The 26,840-nt window shown below is 35.2% G+C and overlaps 1 long non-coding RNA gene across 3 annotated transcripts in view; it reads left to right on the top strand.

Moving 5' to 3' along the window:
• LOC112668793 (uncharacterized) overlaps positions 1–26,840 on the top strand; it is a 57,924-nt gene that overhangs the window by 21,384 nt on the left and 9,700 nt on the right. The window contains exons 2-4 of one of the 3 annotated variants that reach the window (XR_004808740.2): positions 13,170–13,282; positions 16,076–16,142; positions 21,216–21,959. This is a non-coding gene — a long non-coding RNA (uncharacterized LOC112668793). Of the gene's footprint in view, positions 1–13,169; positions 13,283–16,075; positions 16,143–21,215; positions 21,960–26,840 lie in introns of those variants that run through there. The other 2 variants (XR_007405312.1, XR_003141879.3) reach the window with 2 other exon arrangements.

The raw sequence follows: 26,840 nt of genomic DNA, 5'->3' as shown, positions 1-26,840 counted from the left end.
GGCAGGGATGGAGCAGCTCCCCCAGGTACACACACCTGAGAATCAGCACAGCAGGCCCCTTCCCCAGCAGACCAGTTGGAAGGACAGAGGAAGAGCAGGTTCTTGACTGAGCAGTGCTGGAAAGCTCCAGGGGAAGTTGAGGGATTTACAGTATATAGACCAGAGGATACCCATCCTTGTTTTTTGTTTGTTTGTTTGTTTTGTTGTTGTTGTTTTGTCCCTTTTTTCCCTCTTTTTTTCTTCCTTTTTCCAGTACAATTTGTTTTTAGCCACGCTGCAATGAGCAAAATGACTAGAAAGAAGAACTTACCACAAAAGAAAGAATCAGAAACACTACTCTCTGCCACAGAGTTACAGAATTTGGATTACAATTCAATGTCAGAAAGCCAATTCAGAAGTAAAATTATAAAACTACTGGTGGCTCTGGAAAAAGGCATAAAGGATTCAAGAGACTTCATGACTACAAATTTTAGATCTAATCACACCAAAATAAAAAATCAATTAAATGAGATGCAATCCAAACTGGAGGTCCTAATGAGGAGGGTTAATGAGGTAGAAGAAAGAGTGAGTGATATAGAAGACTAGTTGATGGCAAGGAAGGAAGCTGAGGAATAAAGAGAAAAACAATGAAAAGATAATGAGGATAAGTTAAGGGAAATAAATGACAGCCTCAGAAGGAAAAATCTACGTTTAATTAGGGTTCTCGAGGGTGCCGAAAGGGACAGAAGACCAGAAAGTGTATTTGAACAAATCATAGCTGAGGACTTCCCTAACGTGGGGAGGGAAACAGGCATTCAGATCCAGGAGAGAGACAGAGGTTCCCCCCTAAAATGAAAAAAAAAATTCAACACCTCTACATTTAATAGTGACTCTTGCAAATTCCAAAGATAAAGAGAAGATCCTTAAAGCAGCAAGAGACAAGACATCCCTAACTTATATGGGGAGAAGTATTAGATTAACAGCAGACCTCTCCACAGAGACCTGGCAAGCAAGAAAGGGCTGGCAAGATATATCCAGGGTCCAAAATGAGAAGAACATGCAGCCAAGAATACTTTATCCAGCAAGGTTCTCATTCAAAATGGAAGGAGAGATAAAGAGATTCCAAGAAAGGAAGAAATGAAAGAATATGTGACCACCAACCCAGATATCTATCCAACAAGAGGACCTAACAATCATGAATATTTATGACCCTAATGTGGGAGCTGCTAAGTATATCAATTAATTAATAACCAATTTTAGACATACTTAGATAATAATACATTTATTCTGGGAGACTTCAGTACGGCACTTTCTGAAAATGACAGATATTCTAAGCACAACATCTCCAAAGAAACAAGAGCTTTAAATGATACACAGGACCAGATGGATTTCACAGATATTTATAGAACTTTACATCCAAACACAACTGAATACACAGTCTTCTCAAGTGCAAATGGAACTTTCTCCAGAATAGACAACATACTGGGTCACAAATCAAATAACCCATACCAAAAGAGAGGGATTGTCCCCTGCATATTTTCAGACCATAATGCTTTGAAACTAAAACTAAATCACAAAAAGAAATTTGGAAGAAACTCAAACACTTGGAGGTTAAAGAGCATCCTGCTAAAAGATGAATGGGTCAACCAGTAAATTAGAGAAGAAGTAAAAAGATTCCTGGAAACTAATGAGAAAGAAGATACAACCATTCAAAATCTTTCAGATACAGCAAGAGCAGTCCTGAGAGGGAAATACATCGCAAAACAAGCATCCTTCCAAAAACTGGAAAAAACTCAAATACAAAAGCTAACCTTGCACCTGAAGGAACTGAAGAAAGAACAGCAAACAAAACCTACACCAAGCAGAAGAGGAGAGTTAAAAAAGATTCGAGCATAACTCAATGAAATTGAGACCAGAAGAACTGTGGAACAGATCAACAAAACCAGGAGTTGATTCTCTGAAAGAATTAATAATATAGATAAAGCATTAGCCAGCATTATTAAAGAGAAGAGAGAAAAGACTCTAATAAAATCACGAATGAAAAAGGAGAGATCACCACCAATACCAAGGAAATACAAACGATTTTTAAAACATATTATGAGCAGCTATACGTCAATAAATTAGGCAATCTAGAAGAAATGGATGCATTTCTGAAAAACCACAAGCTCCCAAACCTGGACCAGGAAGAAATAGAAAACCTGAAGAGGCCGATAACCAGGGAATAAATTGAAGCAGTCATCAAAAACCTCCCAAGACACAAAAGTCCAGGGCCAGATGGCTTCCCAGGGGAATTCTATCAGACGTTTAAAGAAGAAACTATACCTATTCTCCTAAAGCTATTCTGAAAGATAGAAAGAGCTGGAGTACTTCCAAATTCATTCTATGAGGCCAGCGTCCCATTAATTCCAAAACCAGACAAGACCCTACCAAAAAGGAGAACTCTAGACCAATATCCCTGATGAACATGGATGCAAAAATTCTCAACAAGATACTAGCCAATAGGATCCAACAATACATTAAGAAGATTATTCACTATGACCAAGTGAGATTTATCCCCAGAATGCAAGGCTGGTTCAACACTCATAAAGCAATCGATGTGATAGATCATATCAACAAGAGAAAAACAAGAACCATATGATCCTCTCAATAGAGGCAGAGAAAGCATTTGACAAAATACAGCATCCATTCCTGATCAAAACTCTTCAGAGTGTAGGGATAGAGGGAACATTCCTCAGCATCTTAAAAGCCATCTACAAAAAGCCCACAGCAAATATCATTCTCAATGGGGAAACACTGGGAGCCTTTCCCCTAAGACCAGGAGCAAGACAGGGATGTCCACTCTCACCACTGCTGTTCAACCTAGTACTAGAAGTCCTAGCCTCAGCAATCAGACAACAAAAAGAAATAAAAGGCATTCAAATTAGCAAAGAAGAAGTCAAACTCTCCCTCTTTGCAGATGACATGATATTGTACACAGAAAATCTAAAAGCCTCCAACCCAAGATTGCTAGAACTCATACAGCAATTTGGCAATGTGGCAGGAAACAAAATTAATGCCCAGACATCAGTGGAATTTCTACACACTAAGAATGAGACTGAAGAAAGAGAAATTAAGGAGTCAATCCCATTGCACCCAAAAGCATAAGATACCTAGGAATAAACCTAACCAAAGAGGTAAAGGATGTATACCCTAAAAACTACAGAACACTTCTGAAAGAAATTGAGGAAGACACAAAGAGATGGAAAAAGACTCCATGCTCATGGATTGGAAGAATTAATATTGTAAAAATGTCGATGCTACCCAGGGCAATTTACACACTTAATGCAATGCCTTTCAAAATACCATGGACTTTCTTCAGAGAGTTAGAACAAATTATCTTAAGATTTGTGTGGAATCATAAAAGACCTTGAATAGCTAGGGGAATATTAAAAAAGAAAACCATAGCTAGGGACATCATAATGCCAGATTTCAGGTTGTACTACAAAGCTGTGGTCATCAAGACAGTGTGGTACTGGCACACAAATAGACACATAGATCAATGGAACAGAATAGAGAATCCAGAAGTGGACCCTCAACTTTATGGTCAACTAATATTTGACAAAGCAGGAAAGACTATCCACTGGGAATAAGACAGTCTCTTCAATAAATGGTGCTGGGAAAATTGGACAGCCAGATGCAGAAGAATGAAACTAAACCATTCTCTTACACCATACACAAACATAAACTCAAAATGGATGAAAGATCTAAAATGTGAGACAAGATTCCATCATAATCCCAGAGGAGAACACAGGCAACACCCTTTTTGAACTTGGTCACAGCAACTTCTTGCAAGATACATCCATGAAGGGAAACAAAAGCAAAAATGAATTATTGGGAATTCATCAAGATAAAAAGCTTCTGCACAGTCAACAAAACTAAAAGACAACCTACAGAATGGGAGAAGATATCTGCAAGTGACCTATCAGATAAACAACTAGTATCCAAGATCTATAAAGAACTTATTAAACTCAACACTCAAGAAACAAACAATCCAAACATGAAATGGGCAAAAGACATGAACAGAGATTTCACAGAGGAAGACATAGACATGGCCAACAGGCACATGATAAAATGTTCCACATAAGTGGCCATCAGGGAAATACAAATCAAAACCACAATGAGATACCCCCTCACACCAGTGAGAATGGGGAAAATGAACAAGACAGGAAAGAGCAAATGTTGGAGAGGATGTGGAGAAAGGGGAACCCTCTTGCACTGTTGGTGGGAATTTGAACTGGTACAGCCACTCTGGAAAACTGTTGGAGGTTCCTCAAAGAGTCAAAAATAGATCTGCCCTAGGACCCAGCAATTGCCCTTCTGGGAATTTACCCCAAAGATACAGATGCAGTGAAACCCCGGGAACCTGCACCCCGATGTTTATAGCAGCAATGTCCACAATAGCCAAACTGTGGAAGGAGCTTCTGTGTCCATTGAAAGATGAATGGATAAAGAAGATGTGGTCTATGTATACAATGGAATATTACTCAGCCATTAGAAACGACAAATACTCACTATTTGCCTCGACGTGGAGGGACCTTAGTGAAATAAGTCATCATAAAAGGACAAACATTATATGGTCTCATTCATTTGGGGAATAGAAAAATTCATGAAAGAGAATAAAGGTAAGGAGAGAAAATGAGTGAAAATATCAGAAAGGGAGACAGAACATGAGAGACACCTAACTCTGGGAAATGAACAAGGGGTAATGGAAGGGGAAGTGGGCGGGGGGGGTTGGGGTGACTGGGTGATAGGCACTGAGGGGGGCAGTTGATGGGATGAGCACTGGGTGTTATGTTATATGTTGGCGGAATCCCTGGGTGGCGCAGCGGTTTGGCGCCTGCCTTTGGCCCAGGGTGCGATCCTGGAGACCCGGGATCGAATCCCACGTTGGGCTCCCGGTGCATGGAGCCTGCTTCTCTCTCTGCCTGTGTCTATGTCTATGCCTCTCTCTCTCTCTCTCTCTCTCTCTGTGACTATCATTAAAAAATAAAAAATAAATAAAAAAATATGTTATATGTTGGCAAATTGAACTCCAACAATAAAATAATTACTATAAAAATTTTATGTGTATATACATTTATATACATGTGTTTTTATGTATATGCACACAACATATGCTAGCATGTGTCTGCTTAGTGCATCTGTAAGCAATGACATCAGCTTATTAATGAGTGCAACTCAGCAGCTGAATCTTGGATTCTAAATACTTTTCAGTGAAAGGGGCCAGAGCTTCTTGATAAAATAAAAGATTTTAGATATTGGGCAGGAAAAGCCCAAGAGAAATTTAGAGTATTGATGGTTCCAGAATATAGGGAAAAAGAAAAAAATAATGAAGCATGTCAAAAACAAACAACAAACAAACAAAAAACACAGAAGTGAACCTGGAAGAGTGTCCAATAGCCAAATCATGGATAATTTAAGAAAAAAATGTAGTAATAGACTATAATAAAAAGATTAAAAGAAATATCCACTAGCCCATATTGAGAAAGAAAGAAAGAGAAAGAAAGAAAGAAAGAAAGAAAGAAAGAAAGAAAGAAAGAAAGAAAGAAAAGAGAAAGAAAGAAAGAAAGAAAGAAAGAAAGAAAGAAAGAAAGAAAGAAAGAAAGAAAGAAAGGAGAAAGAAAGAAAGAAAAAGAAAAGAAGAGGAAAAAAGATAAGGTTGTCTTCAGGAACAGATTTAAATTATTAAATGTAGAAGAAATAAAAAAAAATAACAGAAATGTACCTACAGAACACTAGGGTACTAACTGCTGCCTCAGGACCCATGCTTAAACTAAGTAGGTAAAAGTGGAAGTAGAAAAAGGATATTTGCAGCTTCCAAATATTACCCCACCCCAATATTTATAAATTGCAAAGGGAAAACAGGCACTCTATAGGGGAAAAAGAAAAGCATGGCAGCAGATGCCACCTTAACCATGTGACCAAATTTAACATCATCAGGAATAAGGCATATCAATATAATGTACCCACTGGCATGATGTACAGTGGAGAACATATTGCATCTAGGGAATAATTCTCAGTACAGCATAACTTCAATCTAATCATAACTCTCCCAAATTGAGGAGAGAGAGAAATAGTGATCTGTTTTCTGAAAAAGGGTCAAAGTCATAAAAGAGTGAGAAATTATCCAGTTTGGAGGAGACTAAGGAGTCATACAACTAAATGTAATGTGGATTTTAGTTTTAACCTCAGAACAGAAAAAAAATAGTGGGAAAGTTGGTGAAATCAGCATGATTTTCACTGAATGTCACTGTCAAATGCATGATGTAAACATGCAAAAAAGAGCAAACTTGGTGGATCCTCTTGAGAGTGAATATATAATCCAAATGAAGCTATGGACTTAGCTCATTAATAGATCAGTGTTAGGACCTAAATTTAATTGATAGATTAATGTTGGTCTATGAATCAAATTGAGTTTTTCAGCCAATACTTCTTAATCTACCTATTTTTATAATCATGTTCCTTGCTATGCCTTCTGATGGGCCATGCTGGATAGATTGACAGTAGTCAAGCAATCATGGGTATCAACAAGTGTGTAGTAAACTTTGTTTTCCTAGTCCAGTTGGTTTAGAATCTCAGTTTTCCAGATGGCAGGATAATGTGACCACATGGCCTTCCTTCTCATGGCTATCAGCATACTGTCATGAAACAGTATGTTTAGAAGGTGGGTGATTAACTTTTATTTATTTTATTAAAGTCCCACTGAAGCAAAGGCACTTATTACATGCAATCCCACTAAGTCCCATGACATAATATCTAATGGTTATACTAAATTCCATTTTACAAATGAGAAAACCAAGATCCTGAGGGTTAAATAACATTTTCCCAAGGCCATAGACACTAATGAGTAGAAGATTCAGGATTTGAAATCAGAATGGTCTACCCCCATCTACCATGCTTTTTTTAGGTGGGGTTGTTAAACTCTTTTTAAAATACATGACATTTTCCTATAATTTAGCTATTGTTTGACATGCTGCTATAAACATTGTGGTACATGTATCCCTTCAGATTAGCATTTTTGTATTCTTTGGGTAAGTACATAGTAGTGTAATTGCTGGATAATAGGGTAGTTACATTTTTAACTTTTTTGAGGAACCTCTATATGTTTTCCAGAGTAGCAGTACCAGTTTGCATTCCCACCAACAGTGTGAGAGGGTTCCCCCTTCTCTGAATCCTTGCCAATGCCTGTTGTTTCTTGTGTTGTTGATTTTAGCCATTCTGACAGGTGTAAGGAGATACCTCCTTGTAGTTTTGATTTGCATTTCCCTGATGATGAGCAATGTCGAGCATCTTCCCATGTGTCTGTTGGGAAAAAAAAGAGAGAGATAAACCAAGAAACAGACCCTTAAATACAGAGAACAAACTGATGGTTACCAGAGGAGAGGTAACCGGATATCCCCTCAGGGGGATGGATGAACTAGATGATGGGGATTAAGAAGTGCACTTGTGATGATCACCAAGTGTGTTAAGTCAGTAAATTCTGCACCTGAAAGTAATATTGCACTGTATATTTACTGACTGGAATTTAAATAAGAATTTAATTTTTTTTTAATAGAGGCACCTAGTTGGCTCAGTCAATTAAGTGTCTGACTCTTGGTTTTAGCTCAGGTCATGATCTTAGCCAGTACTGTGTCAGGCTACATGCTCAGCAGGGAGTGTGCTTGAGATGCTTTCCCTCTACCCCCATCTACATTCTCTCTCTCTCTCTCTCTCTCTCTCTCATAAATACATAAATCTTTAAAATTTTTTAAAAATTAAAAATAAAGGGAAAGAAAGCTTTGCAGACCTTCCGTTTACATAAATACACTTTGAGAGTCATCAGTAAATATAAGCACATGGCTCAAAAAAGGGAAAAAATATTTGGATGAGTCAGGTGCTTAAATTGTGCTAGATTTTTAATATTAAAAATATCATTACTTTTCATAAAAAATATATAGCGTTTTTTAAGGAAAGTACACAAAATTAATGTAGAGAATGAATTATCTATGATATGCAATCTACTTATAATCACAATTCAGATTAAAAAAGAATCTTAATATTTCAAAAGACACGCACATCTGTATTCTCTCTAAATCACTACTCTTCCTATCTCCCCAAATTTATAGGATATTTTTATTTCCAACACCATAATTTATTTATGCCTACCTACGTAAATTATAATAAAGGAGATACACATATAAAATGTGGTTGTTTGTGGCTGACTCATTTTACCTAATATTACATCTGTGAAATTTGTGCATGCTGTGTTATATACATATTGGTAGTTCATTCAGTTTCATTTTTCTCTGATACTTTAATGCATAGATATACCACAATTGACTTATCTATTGCATCATTAATAGATATTTGGGCAGTTTCCAGTTTTTGGCTACTAAAAGTATACTTGTCTGCTCAATTTTATGTTTATCTCTTACACATATGTAAGTTCATGATATTGTCATTTGTCACATTTGTTTATATTTAATAAAGATATATACATATAGCTTTATATATAGTTGTCACTTTGTTATCTATATTTAATAAGTATATGTATATATATGTAGTTGTCACTTTGTTTTTGTTTTAAAGATTTTATTTATTTATTCGTGAGAGACACAGAGAGAGAAAGAGAGGCAGAGACACAGGCAGAGGGAGAAACGGGCTCCTTGCGGGGAGCAATGGATGCAGGACTCAATCCCGAATCCCGGGATCAGGACCTGAGCTGAAGGCAGACACTCAACCACTCAACCGCTGAGCCATCCAGGCATCCCTGTAGTTGTCACTTTCTTATCTTCCTCTATACACACTTAAAGTAATAGGGTGGAAGTTATAAATTTCTAGCCTACTGGAAAAACATTGAGAAAAATAGGTTCATAATATCTTTTAGCTTCTCATCTTCCCATGAGAGGCATCCAAAACACTTTTTGATGTCTTTTAATGTTTCTCCTTACAATTAGGTTCATCTTTTACTCCAGTCTAGAATTCTATAAAAGCTTTGTTTTGTACTTATAGACTATATAAACATAAATTATTATCACCACAAAAGTTAAATTTGAAAAGACTTGTATCCACTTTCACTTACTTCTCTTCAAATGTGTTGCTAGATGGGTTATGTTTGACGATGACATAAAGAATCTGACAAAAGCCTGTTTCCCTATTAAGAAAACTATGACTTTAAAGTTTTTAAATATTAACTAATTATTGACAATTATTGGGATCCTGTTACTTAATATTACTATAAATAATAGTAATAATAAGAAAAAACTCACTTTTACCTGTAAGGAAACCTCAGTTTTCATTCCAAATTGCACTTAACACAAAATTACTACATTCTCCAGAGTGAATAGCATGCTTCTGTAAGAACTAATTGAGCAAATTACCAGCGAATTGCACAAGATCAAACAGTATTGATTCCTAGTTAGCCATGTGACAGAATCAATTTCTTCTGCTGTATCTGGAAAAACTGGAAGATGTCACTATTTCATCATTGGAGATAAATGATTAGGAAGGGCATTAGAAATAACAACTCTGTTCTGGGATTGCATGAATTCTGGGATATCAAATAATTTATGTGTAGCTCTGTTTCTGAGTTGAAGTTAGCCATATAATGACAACTGCTAATGAAATAAAGCAATTCATTAGTTTAGAAATTCCAAAATTGGACTCCCTCAAATAGTGTTTCATACAATACTCTAAGAAACAAAAATCCAAGGGCAAATAAATTTATGAAATTCTGTGCATAGAGCCCCTTTGATTCTTTAACATAATAAATAGTATGGGAAGTCCTGAGGTCAAGAAGCCAGGTTGACATCAGTGCCCGGCTAATCAATAAAGACATTTGCACCAATTTCTGGGAGGTATAAGGAGCACCAATATAAAACGGTGATATTCTCCTAGTCTTTGACTCTACCCTTTCCTCACACAAAAGAAAGTGGGCTTTTCTGTTCTAGGATTCAGGTTTGATTTTGTCATTACTTGTCCTGAGCTACCCTGGAAGGGCAAGTAATGGAGGTTGGTTGGGAGGATGCAGGACGCACATTACCAAGCTCTCTGATAGAGCCTAAATTCACAGGGAGAATAGTGTAATGACCACAGTAGGGACTGCTTACGACAGTAACGTAGACTACAGAAAGGAAGCTTTGCTGCAACGTACCCAGAGATATGGTACAAAGCAAAAATAAAGCGTAACTGTTGACAGAGGGGTGACAGGCTAAAGAACATCAGTGACCATGGCAAGCTAAAGTTGTGGGAACCTTTAGAAAATTTGTTGGGTTACAAAAGCATAAAAGGTTATTATAAAATCAACAGGGACAAGAATGACACCTTAAAAAATAACTCAAATTACATATTCCTTAACATTTTTATTGTATTAGTTTTGTAACTTTAATTCCAATTTATGTTGTGTGGATTAGAAATAAAACTATGTTTTTCTGGAAAAAATAGCATGTCTCAGTTCTCCCAATACCATCTGTTTAAATAATATATTGTTTACTCACTGCTTTGTGTTGCCAACTCTACCGTATGTCATTTACCATATGCATTTTTGAGAAGTTCTCTAATCTTTTCCATTGGTCTGTTTTTATGTTGCCACATCAATGCCACCCCTTGAAAATACTTTGGCTTTATAGAGCATCTTTAACTTAAAATAATGGATTTCATCTTCACGCTTTTATTTTTGAAAATTGCCCTAGCTTCCATAGAAATCTATTCTTTTATATCAACTTACAAAAAAGTAGTCAAATTTCTCAATGAAACCTTTGAAATCTGGAATTTAAATTGAGTTTGTAGATTCAGTAATGTAAATTAACATTTTTATAATCTTAGGTCATCAATTCCATGAATGAGGTGTTTCTTCATATTTCTCTAAGATTTTCTCCCTGTGAATTCAAAGTGTATATTGAAATCTTTTCATAGACCCTTGAAAATCCCAATAAGTTAATTCTTTAGTTAATTGATAGTTTTGTTTTATTGCAAATCACATTGTATTTTTAACTAAACTTCTCATTTATTTTTGTTAGTATATAGAAATTTTATTGACTTCTATAATTTGATCTTCTTGGACTTTCTTACTGATTACATAGTTTGTATGTGGAGTTTAATTTTTATATGTAGATGATCATATTTTCTGCTACAAATGAGCATTTTATTTCTTCCTCCCTCATCTTATGCTTTCAAGTAATCTTAAGGGTTCATTTTGTTTTTTTCTTGTTTTATTGCATTGGTTGGTACCTGCAAAACTATATTGAGCAGTGAGAATGATAAAAAGAATTGTCAGCTTTTCATTATTAAAGCAGATAAGCCCAAAGATTTATATAAAATAAGATGTCTGTTTAAGGTTTTGATCTATAACTTTCAAATTTAGGAAGCTGTCTTCTACTTGTACTTTTCTGATCATTTTTATCTTAGCAAATGCTGAACAATATTAAATGTATTTTTCAAATGTATTAAGATAAATTGTTTTCTTTTATATACTAAACTACACTAATATATTTTATGCTGTTAAATTGTTCCTTCTGTTCCTGGGAAAGACTCGGTTCTATCACAAAATATTACTTAATGAATGTTTTAATTAAGTGATACATTTTATTGAGAATTTCTGGCTTTTTGATAATAAATTAAATTATCTTTGCTTGTCCTTCCCTTACCCACTTTTGGAATCCAATTTATATTTAGCCTTACAAAATAAGAAGAGGAAATTTCTCTTTTTATTTTCTAAAATAATTTATATGAGGTATGGATTAACTATTCTTTGAATGTTTGATAGACAAAAAACTATAAAGTCTATGCAATACAGGGTTTCTTGTATGTGTATGCAGAGGGAACTAATAATATTCTGATTTTTAAAATAATTTTCTATTGAAATACTCTATTTTTATCATCAATGTGGACATTTTACATTTCTCCAGAAACACTTCATCTAAATTTTAAAATATATTAACATATAGTTATGCATAGTGATATTTTACTATTTTTCAAATATTCTCATTTGACTATTTCCCCCCACACACACCTGGCCCCCTTTTATAGCCCCAGGGATTCATTCAACTTTCCTGTTAGTTTTGCATCTCAAAGTTTTGCATATGTCTTGACTGAACTCAAGGGCATGAGTAGGTATTTTACAAACTTTTAAAAACAGGGGACCTTTTCAAGGCCCATAAGCTCTTTGTACTTTTTGAATTCCTCTTCTTCCTAATGTCTCACTAAAAATGTATGTCCATAAAGGTTTATTTATTGGTTGATTTTTCTCTTTGGGGGCACTATTCCCACCAAAGAATAACAATGTGAAAACAATAACTAGACTATCAGTGTCCCTTATGAAAGACACCTTGAGCACTGAGGCCTGAGAAAAAAGAATCAGAGATAGGATATAAAATGCATAATTACTTGTACACAGAAGACTCATGCAGTTATTGTGCAATATAAATTCATCAAACAATATCATAAACATTCAAGTGTCTAATAAACGCTTGCCAAAAACAATTTCTTCTTGACTATTTATGCCAGATCTATCCTTTATAGAAGATCAAATAATTGGATCTCTTTGTAACATCATACAACTTTTCAACTCTGCCTGCATCATCATCCCAAAATGGGAAAATGCAAGTTCTTTTTTTTTTTTTTAATTAACATTGCCACTCGTTCCTTTTCTATTAAAAAAGAAAACATTTTGCCTTTGATCTGACAAATGAAAAATACTGATAACTCAGCGTTTGGCTTCCTCTAGACTGTCTAGTTATTATAGCTCATGACCTTCATTAGATCACAATTCACCAAACTTGACATCTTTAATATAACTTAGTTCATATTTTCCTTCTCTTAAAAGCATTTCTCCTACTTCCACAGCTATTCCAGACAAAACTATGTACTATTTTCTGCTAAGATGTTGGACATTTTGTATGAATTGCCTGATAAATGTACCATTTTACCTGGCCCTCACTTCTCTATTAAAGAAGCCACTAAACAAAATAATTATACTAAGTGTAGAATAAAACAAACAGAGAATTCAAGATATGAATTTATAGGCTATGAGTAGAGTATGAATGATAAACTACATGTAAAAATGGATTTATTCTCATGGAAAAATGCATATTGTTTATGAAATGAAAAAGTTGATTTAAAACAAAGTATTGAGAGTCTTAACACATTTTCATTTTGTGTCTTACACAATTCAGGTTTCTATAACAAGAATATCATAGACTACATGGCTTGAACAAAAATTGTTTATTTATCACAGTTCTGGAGTTTGGGAAGTGTGAAACTGAGGTGCCTGCATAGTCAGATTCTGGTGAGAGCTCTCTTCCTTCCTTTATAAGACCACCAATCCTATCATGTAAGCTCTACTCCATGACTTCATCCAAATCTAATTATGGCTCAAAGTCTTCATTTCAAAACATCATCATATTGGAGAATACGGCTTTGAAATATGAATTTTCAGGGATAAAAAGATTCAGTCCAACATAGCATTTTGAGTACATAACTGAAAGAATTTAATTGTACCATAATAGAGCTAATATCTTAACTGAATGTAAATATGCATGATTTTAATTATCTTTTTTCTTTTATCTATATTTCAAATCTTTTCTACAGTTTATTACTCTGTACTAGTTATCTATTTCTGTATGACAACAATCCAAATACTTAGTCATCTAAAAAAGCTATATATTATTAGTGTTCACCAATGCTGGACAATTATGGAAATATAAGCAGACTTGGATGATTTTGACTGAGATTCCTAATTGTGGGCTGTTAGCTGACAGACATGTTGTTTGAGCCTTCCTGGTCTAAGGGAGCTTCACGTATATGTATGATGTTTGAATGGCCCCCAGATGTAACTGATCATCATATACTTCTTCATTCAACAAGCTGGCCCAGCCTTATTCACATATCAGGGAAATAGTTTAGAGAGAGAGTGAGGCCTCATCTCAAAACTGTTACAAAGTTACTTCTCCCACATTCTATTGGTCAAAGCAAATCATAGCCAGCCCAAATTCATGAGGTGGAGAAATAGATTCTACCTTTTTGAGGGAAGCCACAGTTCTACTTCAAAGGGTCATGGATATAAGGAGGTATATAATCCTGGTCATTTTTGTAAACAACTAGCCACCATTACCTACATTATAAAAGTTGAAAATTATAAAAATAGTAAAACACTACTTTTAGTGTTCCTTGTATCTCAACTGTGTACTTACCTGCAGAAAACAGTTGATTGCACCATGTTGGTGGTCCATAAATATTAATTATACATTGATGGAGGGTGTGAACACTGATAATACCCATGTTTTGTTAGGAAGCCCATCCTATTCTCATATAGACCAAATATTTGTGTTAATCAGCACTGTTTGTGTGTATTTGATGTGTAAGTAGAGATAGTTCCATTTCTAACTTCAAACCTGCTCCTCTTTTTTGTCCCACTATGTATTAATAATGTTATCATCAGTTAAGATATCCAGAAGCTTTCACACTGGATTCAGCATTGTCACTTACCCACCAGCCTGTTACTAATCAACAGATGCTACCTTTGCAATAACTTTAATACCACATTCTCATTTTATTCCCCATTGACACTACATTGGCAAAAACATCTTTCACATCCTCTACAGAGTTACTGAAAGAACCTCTTGACTTGACTCTCCAAGCCAAGATAGTCTAGTCTAGTATATCACATTCTCCTCTGCCTTATTTATTTCCTCAGGGAATAGTTCTGATCATGTTATTGTTCCACTTGAAACTTTAAATGGCTCCCTTGAAACTGCTGAAAGTAATTTAAATTCCTTCAGCATGGCATGCCATTCCTTTAGAGCTTTCCAGGAAGGTGAGCAAATTATATTAATCTCCATTATCTCCTGCTATTATTCTTATGCCATTTAAGCCAAGCAGCCCCTTGAAGGATCACCACCAAGATGATATGTCAAAAATATTAGCCAAATGAAAAAATGTTTAAAAAATATTTGTCTGCTTCCATAAAGCCCTCTTTTTTAATAGCTTTTAAATGCTCTTAGAGTAACTCTAATTCTATAGCTCAATAAGACAAAGTTGACCTCACCTTCTATCATTCTCTATCTTCTTTTTTTCAGATACATTGCCCTCCCCATTCTGTTCCTTAAACACATGCATCTGCATCTTGGTTTTTTTTTACATTTCCCCTTTTGACACTGCCTTGCCTTAGCTCTTCACGGGGCTTTTTATTTTCATCATTTAGACCTTTTGTAAGAAGCCCTTATCTTCCAATATTCTCTTTTTCAGAGAGTCTACTATGCTCATGTTTATTAGATGGATTGCTTACCATTTTCCATTCTCCTGCCTGCATAGCCCTCTCAGACACGTTAGAAAATCTTTTTTTAAAAGATTTTATTTATTTATTCATGAGACACACAGAGACAGAGAAAGAGACAGAGGGAGAAGCAGGCTCCGTACAGGGAGCCTGACGTGGGACTTGATCCCGGGCCTTCAGGATCACACCCTGGGCTGAAGGCGGCACCAAACCGCTGAGCCACCTGGGCTGCCCCACTATAGAAATTCTAATTTCAGAAAAACATGAACAATGTTTCCAGGAATTTACCATAATGTTGGTACTAAAGTAGTAATAAATGGTAGTGTACTAAAATAGTAGGTACTAAATAAATATTTGTTGAATCCATAAATAAATGAATATTACAACTAACCTCTGAAATGTATATACTTGGACATTTTCTTCTACAGTAATAGTAACTATGACACATTTTTAAAATCATTCCAAAGTCAAAACTAAGAAGAAAACTATCAGTCCAAATATGAAAATGGGAAGATGATTTCACCAATGAGAGGGAGGCTTTTTATTTTGAAGGCATATTGAACCTGTCTTTTAGGTTTTGCTCACGTCGTAGCTTCTGACATAAATTGTATACAATGACCAGAGTTTAAAAACCTATTCTTGTCACTGCCATCCATCTTGGAAAATCCCTACAGATCAGTTCTTTTATGTGCATCTAGTTCTTCACAAGTTATGCCAGGCTTGAGATCCAAAGGCAACCTCTTAGTTACTAATTTCAATCACCAATCTCAAATCAGTCTGCAAAGATGGACTATTCTGTTTATACAGGAAAGCTATGTGGAATGAATTTGGTGGCATGTAGACCCAGTTACAATACTTAACTGTCACATCACAGGTATGTCCATATATTCATATTCTTAAATGTGTTTATCTATTGTTCATCTTCTGACCAAACAACATGAAACACAAAAGCAGAGCATAGTTTCATTGGCAATCAGCTTATGTAAGCACATTCATTTGCTAGGACTGCCATAAAAAAACACCACACACTGGATGGTAAGCAACAGAAATTTATTTCTCACAATTCTAGAGGCTTAAGCTACCCAGTCAGCAGGTTTGGCTTCTTCTGATGCCTCTCTCCTTGCCTTCTCCCTGTGTCTCACGTGATCATCCTCTGTGCATGAGTGTCCCTGGTGTCTGTCTAATCTCTTCTTCTTTTTTTTTTTTTAATTTTTTTTATTTATTATTTATGATAGTCACAGAGAGAGAGAGAGAGAGAGAGAGAGAGGCAGAGACATAGGCAGAGGGAGAAGCAGGCTCCATGTACCGGGAACCCGACGTGGGATTCGATCCCGGGTCTCCAGGATCGCGCCCTGGGCCAAAGGCAGGCGCCAAACCGCTGCGCCACCCAGGGATCCCTAATCTCTTCTTCTTATAAGGACACCAGTCAGATATGATTTGGGCCCATGTTAACTACTTCATTTTGACATAATTATCTCTTTCAAGGTTCTACCTCCAAATTCAGTCACATTCTGAGGTACTGGGGTTAAGGTCTCAACATGTAAATTTGAGAGGAGACAGTTCAGTCCACAAGAGAAGAGAAAGCAGTAATCTTCTCAATCAAATGTGGAGAACAGTACTTTGTTGGTTCCATTCCCTGCTTGCTGTTCTCTGCTGGCATCCTATCTCTTATATTTTCCACACCCCATTAAGCTTATCAAACAAACTCCTATGAATTTCAAAGGAGGTCCTCCCTTTAGAAGATCTCTCTACAGGATGTGGAGAAGACATGAATGGGCTGGATTTACTGAGGACTTCAAACAGAGTTTCCAGCTGAATTTCCCTCCAACTTTCACCAAAGTCTTATTTTAAAAAATCCTAACTTCTTTGGCTGAAATACCCCAAATTCAGCCTGGAGTCTGGTCATTATCATGGCCATACTCAAGAGCCTTATTTGTAAGCATCCCTGTGTGATTTTAATAAGTATCTCGAGGGGTTGCTGCTTGTATTAGGCCAGCAGGAAGCTCTGGTTCCAAATCTCAGAGGCTCCCAGGGGACTCAGGCTCTCTGCACCTCAAATGTGGCAAAAGCTTTGACAAATCCTCAGAAACTTCTCCTAATAGGTGATGAGTCAGCCTCTGGGAGCACTGGCCCATCAGAGCAGCAGGCAGGTAAAAGTAGATTTTTCTGCATTTTGTACCAAGCAGCCCCCTCGCTGGCATCACCAATGAGATAGTGTGTCACAAGTGTCAGTAAAGATATTGTTACTCTGTCAGGAACAATGGAAGATATATTTTATTAAAAATTATTATCATCATTATGATTTATAGGCTGCAGTACAATGTCAATTCAAGAGTCAGGTATACTTTGTTATTAGAAAGTGTTTTTTAAATAAGTATGTTCTCTTTATATAAAATAATTTAAAAAAACAAAATTAAATAGCCTTTGTTCAGTGAAGATATAAAATGTTATTAAAGCTTAGATCATATTAGAGGAGAGACTTTTACCCTTGGCCTTGCTCTGAAATAAGTTAATGTGCTAAATGAATGTGAGCGTGTGTCATGGAGATGGTGAGCTTTGGAAAATGTCCTTTCCAAAGGGTTTTTGGAGTTTCTTCAAACTCCAGTTTAATCAAGAGAAGTCTAGAACAAAGTTTTGCTAACTAGTGTGACAGTTTTTAGTTGATGTTATTGTTGCTTTATTTTGTTTTGTTCCCAATCCATCATGGGCTGATATTTTAGTAAAATGCAATATAAATGAATTATTAGAAAAATGAAATAAAAATCAAAGATAAATAAAATACAAACCCTGTTTAGTTTTATTAATAGACTAAACAGACATTAAATTACTTTACTACCAAAATTTTCAACTACTTACTTTCAATTTCTGTTATTATCTTCTTGTGTACTGGTGACAAATAATTCACATGGTTGGAAAAATATGACAGTTATGATTTAAGAATAGATGACCTCAGTCTAGCTAGATGAATATCAGTGTTTCAAGGAAACATAGTTTGACAACCACTGTTAAAGTACTAAATGTATGGTGTATACACAAACAATTCTGAAAATAATTATCTTTAGGACACACAGTTTTGTAATGGTCTTTTGTTTCATGTGTTTGTTTTTGTTGTGTTTGTTTCTCATTGCAAACACCTTTAGGATATCATTTTTGTTTTATTTCAAAAAAGTTCTATTTTCAGTTGTTTTACTGATTTTATTTTTCTTATTAAAAGATTACTTCAATCTGAATTCAGACAATTAACAGATCTTCACATCTTGTGGTTTTTAAAAGCAATAATTGGCCTGCAAAGTTGTTTTGATTATATATGTGAAAATGAGAAATTTTATCTGACCTTCATAAACCATTTAATATGAAAGAATAAGTTAATGGAAGCCTGGATGGATGGATGGATGGATGGATGGATGGATGGATGGATTCTATGTATAGGCTTTCTAATTTCTCTGCAAATTAGAAATTACTCCTTTCCTGTATGCTCTTCAAACTGAAAGACCCAGTAAGAATCAGATAAGATCTTCGCATGATTCATAATTTGCTATAAGCTATCTTATTCTGATCCCAAATCAGGACAGTCCCCGATCCATGACCATCACAACAGTACCATGCACATTTCCCTCAGAACACTCTTAAGAATATGCTTTTTTTTTTTTTTTTGCCAAAAAATTGGCTGTGCTAAATTATCATTGTTTTTAATTCTGCAGTGCCCCAGACATAACTTTCATACACTTGAAGGAACAGATAAAAGAGATAAGAATGCACTATACCACTTACTGTGAATGCTTTTCTATAAGGAATATATGCAACATTGCCTTTCCAGGATAAAGAGACTGTGTGAAGGTTACACAATGACAAAGAGTATGTATTGCATTGCTTGAGTGAATCATCCTAGTCCTTCTGATCACATTAAATCCTGTGCATACACACTACCACATCAATACTGAAAAGCCACTGTGAAGTGGAAGTTTTAAAACCAGATGAATGGCATTAGTCCAGTTGAAGGTGGTTTACTTTCTGGCTCTTGTTCAAAAGATGAAAAGAGCTTTCTGTCCAAATCTGTGCTTAGAAACTGATGGAGACTAGTAGCAACAGCTTCAGGGCTTCAGATAATTTCTTTGTGTTTGAGTTCTCTTCACTCCATCACTCTTGAGCAGTGTTTTGTCTCAGGAGGCTGTTTAAATTTGAATTATATCTTTGTGATTTCTGCATTAAGGCAAAAGTCAGAACAGAATTTTGAAGAACTGTCCCTGGCAAAATCTAGAAAGGTAATGTGATCCATTTTCTGTTGAGTTTTGTGGGATGCCAGCAAAATTCCCTTCTGTGCAGAGGAAAGCCTTCTTCTTTGTCCTCTGGGCCTTCTGCAGTTCATTTACAGGGTTTCTTGAGGCAGGATATATATCTCAGTAGGTATGCAATATTATGTTGTAGGGGCAACAGGGGGCCATTAATAAAGTTAAAAGGTAAACATAACTTATTCTTCCATCTTTTTGAAGGAATAATTGTACCCCATGGTAATTAAATTTAGTGTTATTTCATGTAAAAATAAATGTAGATATATTAGGAAGTAGAATGCAAATTACATACATATTATGATAAACATATAAGGATTAAAATTTCCAACATGCATAAACTACTTAGGCTTCCAGGATTCTCCTAGAATGCCTGGGATGCATCCTCATCCTCTTCTGCTGACAGTGGTATGTGACAAACAAATCTGTGTATCCCTGCTGGAGAAAGGCTCACTTCTGCTCTGAGATGACCATGACCACACATAAAATAATCCCCTGCAAACCAGGATTAGTAAATTTTGATTCCTGAAGTAGTCTTATTTGTAATGTAGCATTATTCTTATAAGGCTCACAATCCTACTGGATTAAGATTTCACCTTAATACTTTGTTTAACCTGAAATACTTCCTAAAAATCCTATCTCCAGAAACAATCACATCAGAGGTTAGGGCTTCAATATATGAATTATGGAAAAACACAATTCAGTCCATAGTATCTGTAACAGCTCCTCCCTTCAAGGGACTCTTACTCATATTGAACAATCAATTATAAACAGATGACTTGCCATTGAGGAGCTGAAAGACACTCTTCTTCTTGAATATAAAGTGCCCAGAATGACCCAGAAGCACATGGTACCAAGGATGCTGCAGAGGCCATGTTGGAAAAAAACCCAACCACTTGCTTTCCAGAGTGAGACATCTTAGAAGGAACTCAAATATAACAATATCAAATGATTCTGAACACAATAATAAGGAAGACTAAGGTCAGAACAAGACAATGTAGAGTAGTGATTTGATACTGACCTCACTAACCACTGCCTGATATGGAAAGATTTTCAAGGTATATTAAGTGAAAAAATGGTGGCAAATGGTATGTAGCATATGACCTCGTTTATATAAAAAACATGTAATAAATATATTCACATTAACCACAAGTATATATATTCACACATGTGATAGAAGGATTTTAAAAAATAGATGGATATCTACCCATAGATAGACAGATAGTAAATAGATGATAGATAGATAGATAGATAGATAATGATAGATAGATAGATAGATAGATAGATCGATAGATAAATGATTGATTTGGAAGAGTACATCAGAAATTATTAAGTATGATTAAACTAAGGGGGAAAATTATTGATGTGAAGACTAAGGCTTTTATTTTCTAATTCATATATTCATGTTCTGTTTAAATGGTCTTAGCATGCACATGTACTTAAATATAATATTATTTAAATCTTAAATAGGTAAATATATCTCTTAGTAGTGGATTTAGAGATTTTAAAAAAAATTATGCTATAAAAAATTTTGTTACTGTTAAAAATACAAGATAAAAGAATTTTAAAGTCCTTAGAAATGATTATTTACCAGGAAGGTTTACCTGGAGAAATCACTGAGGACATGACAGAAGCTTCTAAGAAACATTTCTCCCTTTCAGCTCCCCAGCCCCCACCACCTTCCACCCAGCCATGAGGTCACCAACCTGCAACAGCATGTGTGACAGACCACAGAACCTGGAATGAAACCCTGGGGCTTGAGTCCTGCTTCTACAACTGATAACAATATAAACTTACACATTTGAAACCATGGAACATTAATTTTCGCATTTGTAACAGAGCTATGATATCTGCCTTACAAAGCCCTGTGAATTTAAATGATAAAATATATGTGAGAACATTTTTCAAACCATAAAACAATACATAAATATTCTTTAAAATAGTGAAACTGCATTGTAACAAGGACCTCACAATACTTTAGTAATTAGATTTATCTTCTTGATAATACTTGAGATGGAACTTCTTCATATTCAGTTCTTCTCTTTTAAAAATGACAGTTTTAAGTCATCTGTGCTTTGAAAAGCCTGCAGAGAAGAAACAGAGGAAGAAGCAAGTATGGAGGAAAGGAGGGAAGACTTAAATTCATTCCAAAGAAGAAAGAATTTTTTGTTCTGACCAAAAAAAAACATTGGGCTACTTTAATCCCCTTGTATCAAATATGAATTCAAGAAACACTGGTAGATTTTTTAGCAGTGTCTGAGGTAGAATAAGCATAAAAAACAATTTTTTCAATAGATGTAATCAACTTCAGATGATAATAATTTGACTAACAAGATCCCTCTGTGCATGGCATGAATTATCCTGAGGTTACCATAATGGTATAAGGAGAAACTTCAGAATTAAAGTCAAGAAAAGTAAGTTGGTCCTTGACTGATTGCCTTATTTTAGCTCCTCCCATTGGGGCCAGGAAGGGGGGGGGATGGGGATGGGGCTGTAAATGGACTATGAGGTAGAGCACCCTGAATAGAAGGGATAATCAGTCATCAAACCATGTAGAAAAGCTGTTCATAATAAACACAATACAATACACCAAAGTAAAAAATTCTTTTTTTTTCTCCTAAATAGAGACAAAGAGGAATACAGTGATAAATGTATTAAAAGATATTTTTTTCCATTGAAAAAAGAAAACTGCTTTAAAATGTACTATCCTGTCAGATTTCTCATGTCTTTTTCTAATTATATACAGAAATATTCCTTTCATTGAGGATAGCCTATTTGATGTTTCTATCTTTTCTTAGTTCTTTATATTGTTAAAGATGAGGGATAAAGAACAAGGGAAAATCTTTAGGTTATATACTTTCATTTTATTTTTTTTAAGATTTATTTTTTATTTATTTATGATAGACACAGAGAGAGAGAGAGGCAGAGACACAGGCAGAGGGAGAAGCAGGCTCCATGCAGGGAGCCTGACGTGGGACTCGATCCCAGGACTCCAGGATCACTCCCTGGGCCAAAGCCAGGAGCAAAACTGCTAGGCCACCCAGGGATCCCCTCATTTTAAAAAATTTTATAGGACATATCAAACATTGAAATACAAAAAAATAATAAAACAGATACCCATATACAAAACACACATATTCAATTACTTGTAGCATTTTACATGATTTTCTTCATTCTTATGTTTTAAGGGGAAAAAATTACCGATATAGCTTTTTATTTTCTTTACCTTTTTGATTTTTTCTATTTGCTCTTTTAGTTATTTATGTCTTTTATCTTTACTAACCACCTTTCTACTTTCTTTGGCTTTATTCTATAACTTTCAAACTAGTTGCTTAGTGAATGAGCTCATTAATTTATGATCTTTCAGTGTTTTCTCTAGTATGTGCACTTATTTTTTTAAGTTTTTATTTAAATTCAAGGTAGTTGACATACAGTTTAATATTAGTTTCAAGCGTACAATATAGTGATTCAACACCTCATACATCACTCAGTTCTCATCATGATGGCAAGTGTACTCCTTAATCCCGGTCATCTATTTCACTCAATCCCTGTCCCCTCTGCTCTGGTAACCATCAGTTCATTCAGTATAATTTTTCTAGGTTTGCTTCCCTCTCTCTTTTACTTCCCTTTGCTCATTTGTGTTGTTTCTTAAATTCCACATATGAGTGAAATCATATGATATTTATCTTTCTCTGACTGGCATATTTTGCTAAGCATAATATTCTCTACTCCATCTCTGTTGCTTCAAATGGCAAGATTTCATTCTTTTTAATAGCTGAGTAAATTCCATTTTATATATATGGCAATATATGGCAATTCATTAGTCAATGGACACTTGGGCTATGTCCATAATTTGGCTATTGGTGCTCTAAACATTGGGGTACATGTATCCCTTTGGATTAGCATCTTTGGATTCTTTTTGTAAATACCTCATAGTACAATTGCTGGATTATGGGGTAGTTTTATTTTCAACATTTTGAATAATCTCCATACTGTTTTCGAAAGTGGCCGCACCAGTTTGCATTTTTCCCAACAGTGCAAGAGGGTTTCTCCTTTCTCAAATCCGCATCAACACCTGTTGTTCCTTGTGTTATTAATTTTAGCCATTCTGACAGGTGGGAGGTGGTATCTCTTTGTGGTTTTGATTTGTAATTACCTGATGATAAATGACGTTGAACATCTTTTCATGTGTCTGTTGCCCATCTATATGTCTTCATTGGAAAAATGTCTGTTCATGTCTTCCACCCATTTTTTTAATTGGATTATTTGTATTTTTGGTGTCAAGCTTTGTAAGTTCTATATTTGTAAGTATATTTTATATACTAGCCCTTTATCAAAGATGTCATTTGCAAACCTCTTCTCCCATGTTGACTAATTTTGTTGGCTATTTCCTTTGCTGTGCAGAAGCTTTTTGTTTTGATGAAGTTTCACTGGATTATCTTTGCTTCTGTTTCCCTTGCCTCTAGAGACATATCTAAAAAGAAATTTCTATGGCTAATGTTAAAGAGGTTACTGCTTGTGTTCTTCTCTAGGATTTTGATGGTTTCAAGGCTCACAGTTATGTCTTGAATCCATTTTGAATTTATTTTTGTGTATGGTGTAAGTGCTCCCATTTCATTCTTTTGCATGTTGTTGTCCAGTTTTTCCAACACCATTTGTTGAAGAGGCTATTTCCCATTGGATATTCTATCTTGCTTTGTCAAAGATCAATTGACCATATAGTTGGTGGGTTCATTTCTGGGTTTTCTGTTCTGATCCATATGTTGATTTTTGTGCCAGTACCGTACTGTTTTGATCACTACAGCTTTGTAACACAACTTGAGTCCAGTATTGTGATGACTCCAGCTTTGCTTTTCTTTTTCAAGATTGCTTTTAGTATTTGGAGTCTTTTGTGGTTCCATACAAATTTTAGGATTCTTTGTTCTAGTTCTGGGGAAAATGCTACTGGTATTTTGAATTGCATTAAGTGTGTAGATTGCTTTGGGTAGTATAGACAAATACTTGTTGTTCCAATCCATGAACATGGAATATTTTCTATTTCTTTGTGTCATCTTCAATTTCTTTGCACTGAGTTTGCAAATTAAAAAAAAAAAAACTTGTTTATGTATTGGCCATACATTGTTCTCATTGTTATTTTGCTCTAAAAACTTGTAACTTTCACTATAATTTCTTCTTTGGCCTCCAAATTATTTAGAAATATATGGGCATAATTTTAAATTTGCGATACTTTTTATTTTCTATTTTATTTTTATCCTAATTTTAATCCAATCTATTCAGAACAGTTAGTTTGTATGGTGCTGATTTGTGCATATGTATTTTCATATTTTCTTCCATGTAAAGTTGAAAAAAGATATGAACAACAAAACCAAAGCAAGTAATCAGAATATTCTGACTCACATAAGCCTATGTCATTAGCTAGTTGATCATAGTGTCCCTAGAAAAGAACTAGTTGGGAAATATACTAGTTCTTACTTGATCTGTAAAAGAAAACCAGTTCCAAGTCTTGTGAACAGAAGTTTAATTTCAAGAACCAAAACAGAGAATCACAGCCCCTCAGTTAATTCTCTGACTCCAGCCCATTTACAGATTCAAATTCCCTTGAAATGAGGAGTACAGTCCACTTGAGGAACGACCCTGGAACACCACCAAAAATGTATACCTCTAATTTTTTTCCTGGTTTTATGCAAAGAGAACCCAGGCCATTTACCAGGGTGACTATACTTTGGAAAAATACAAATAGGCCTTTGGTGATGACTAGATACTGTCTTTGAACTGAAACTAATTCCAGAAGACACAAAATATGACTGTGGTCAACTGGTGAGAGTAAAAGCATATGGAAGTCAGGTCATCAGTGGAGCTCCAGCTCAGATGTATCTCACAGTGAGCCTAGTGGGTCCCTGACTCCATCCCATGTTTATTTCCCCAGTCCTAGAATGTATAATAGAGAGACATATTCAGTCACTGATAGATGTGGATATCAACTCTCTCATTTGTGTTGTGAAGGCTGTTACAGTGGAATAGGCCAAGTTTAAAACATTAGAATTGTCTCTACCTACAAAAAAAAATTAAAATAAAGGCAATACCATATTCTTGGAGGAATGGCACAGATTAGTCCCCTCATCAAGGACTTGAAGATGCTAGAGCAGTATGATTTCCACCAAACCCTCATCCAACTCATCCATTTGACCTGTGAGAAAATGTGTATCTTGGGCTAAACTGTGCTGAAATCTCATCTCTGCTCTTTGAGAGTTGTGTGACTTTGAGTGAGGTACATTATCTTTGAGCACCTTTTTTCTTTATATATAAATAAGCTAGTTATACCATTTCACACAGTTACTATGAAATTAAATAAAATTTATGATAAATAAAATATCATCTAAGGAGTTGTCATTCTTTTAATATAAATCAACTCTTTCCCTAAAAATGCTGGTGATTGAGGGATTTAACATCATTCCCTACTTCTACTGTTTTTCCCCCTCCAACATGCTTTTGTTTATTTATTCATTCACTCATCAAATATTTATAATCACTGTATGTCAGACACCATGAAAGGCACCCAGAAAACAATGATGGATAAGTCACACTTAGTGTCTACAATCTATGTGTACAACTAGCTAAGAAGATAGTCATAGAACATATAAAGTGCTATGAATATTATGAAGAAAAGTTGCAAAGTGTTTTGGGAGCTTATAGATGAGTACCTACTCTAGTCTCAGTACTCAGAAGATCCTTGTGAATGGATAAGTTGAGAATAACAAATAAGCTTTCACAAGGAAAGGGGCCAGGGAAGTCCAGTCAGATGAAACATATATAGAGATGTCCAGAAGATAGAGATGGTCTGGGGTATTCAAGGACCAAAGAGAAGGTGACTAAGACTGAACAATAGTGAATGATGCATAGAGATGGCCATGTTCAGCCTACAGAAGCTAGCAGAGACCAAATTAAGTCCCATATTTCAAGCTCTTTTTAGAGTTTTGATCTTTATTCTTTGAAAAAAAAATGGAACACTGTCGAAATAAATGAAATCAGCATTCCACTGACTGCATCAATAAACAGGAAAAATGTGTTTTATGAGGGTAAATTGTTTAGATGTAATTAATACCTCTGTTTTCAGAATGTGAAATCAAAATTTACAACAGCTAAATACCATTCCCCCAAATCACACAAACCTGAATTGTACAATTACGAAATGAACCAGAAGTGGAGAATGAAATGGTGAAAAAGAAAATTTCAAGTATGTTGCCTCACTTTTTTCAAGCTCCCATGACACTTGACTGTCATCCCAG

The sequence above is a fragment of the Canis lupus genome, chromosome 23 (genome assembly GCF_003254725.2).
Source record: "Canis lupus dingo isolate Sandy chromosome 23, ASM325472v2, whole genome shotgun sequence".
NCBI lineage: Eukaryota > Metazoa > Chordata > Mammalia > Carnivora > Canidae > Canis > Canis lupus.
Note: the sequence above shows the minus strand (reverse complement) of the source record. Positions and strands in the feature narration are given on the sequence as shown.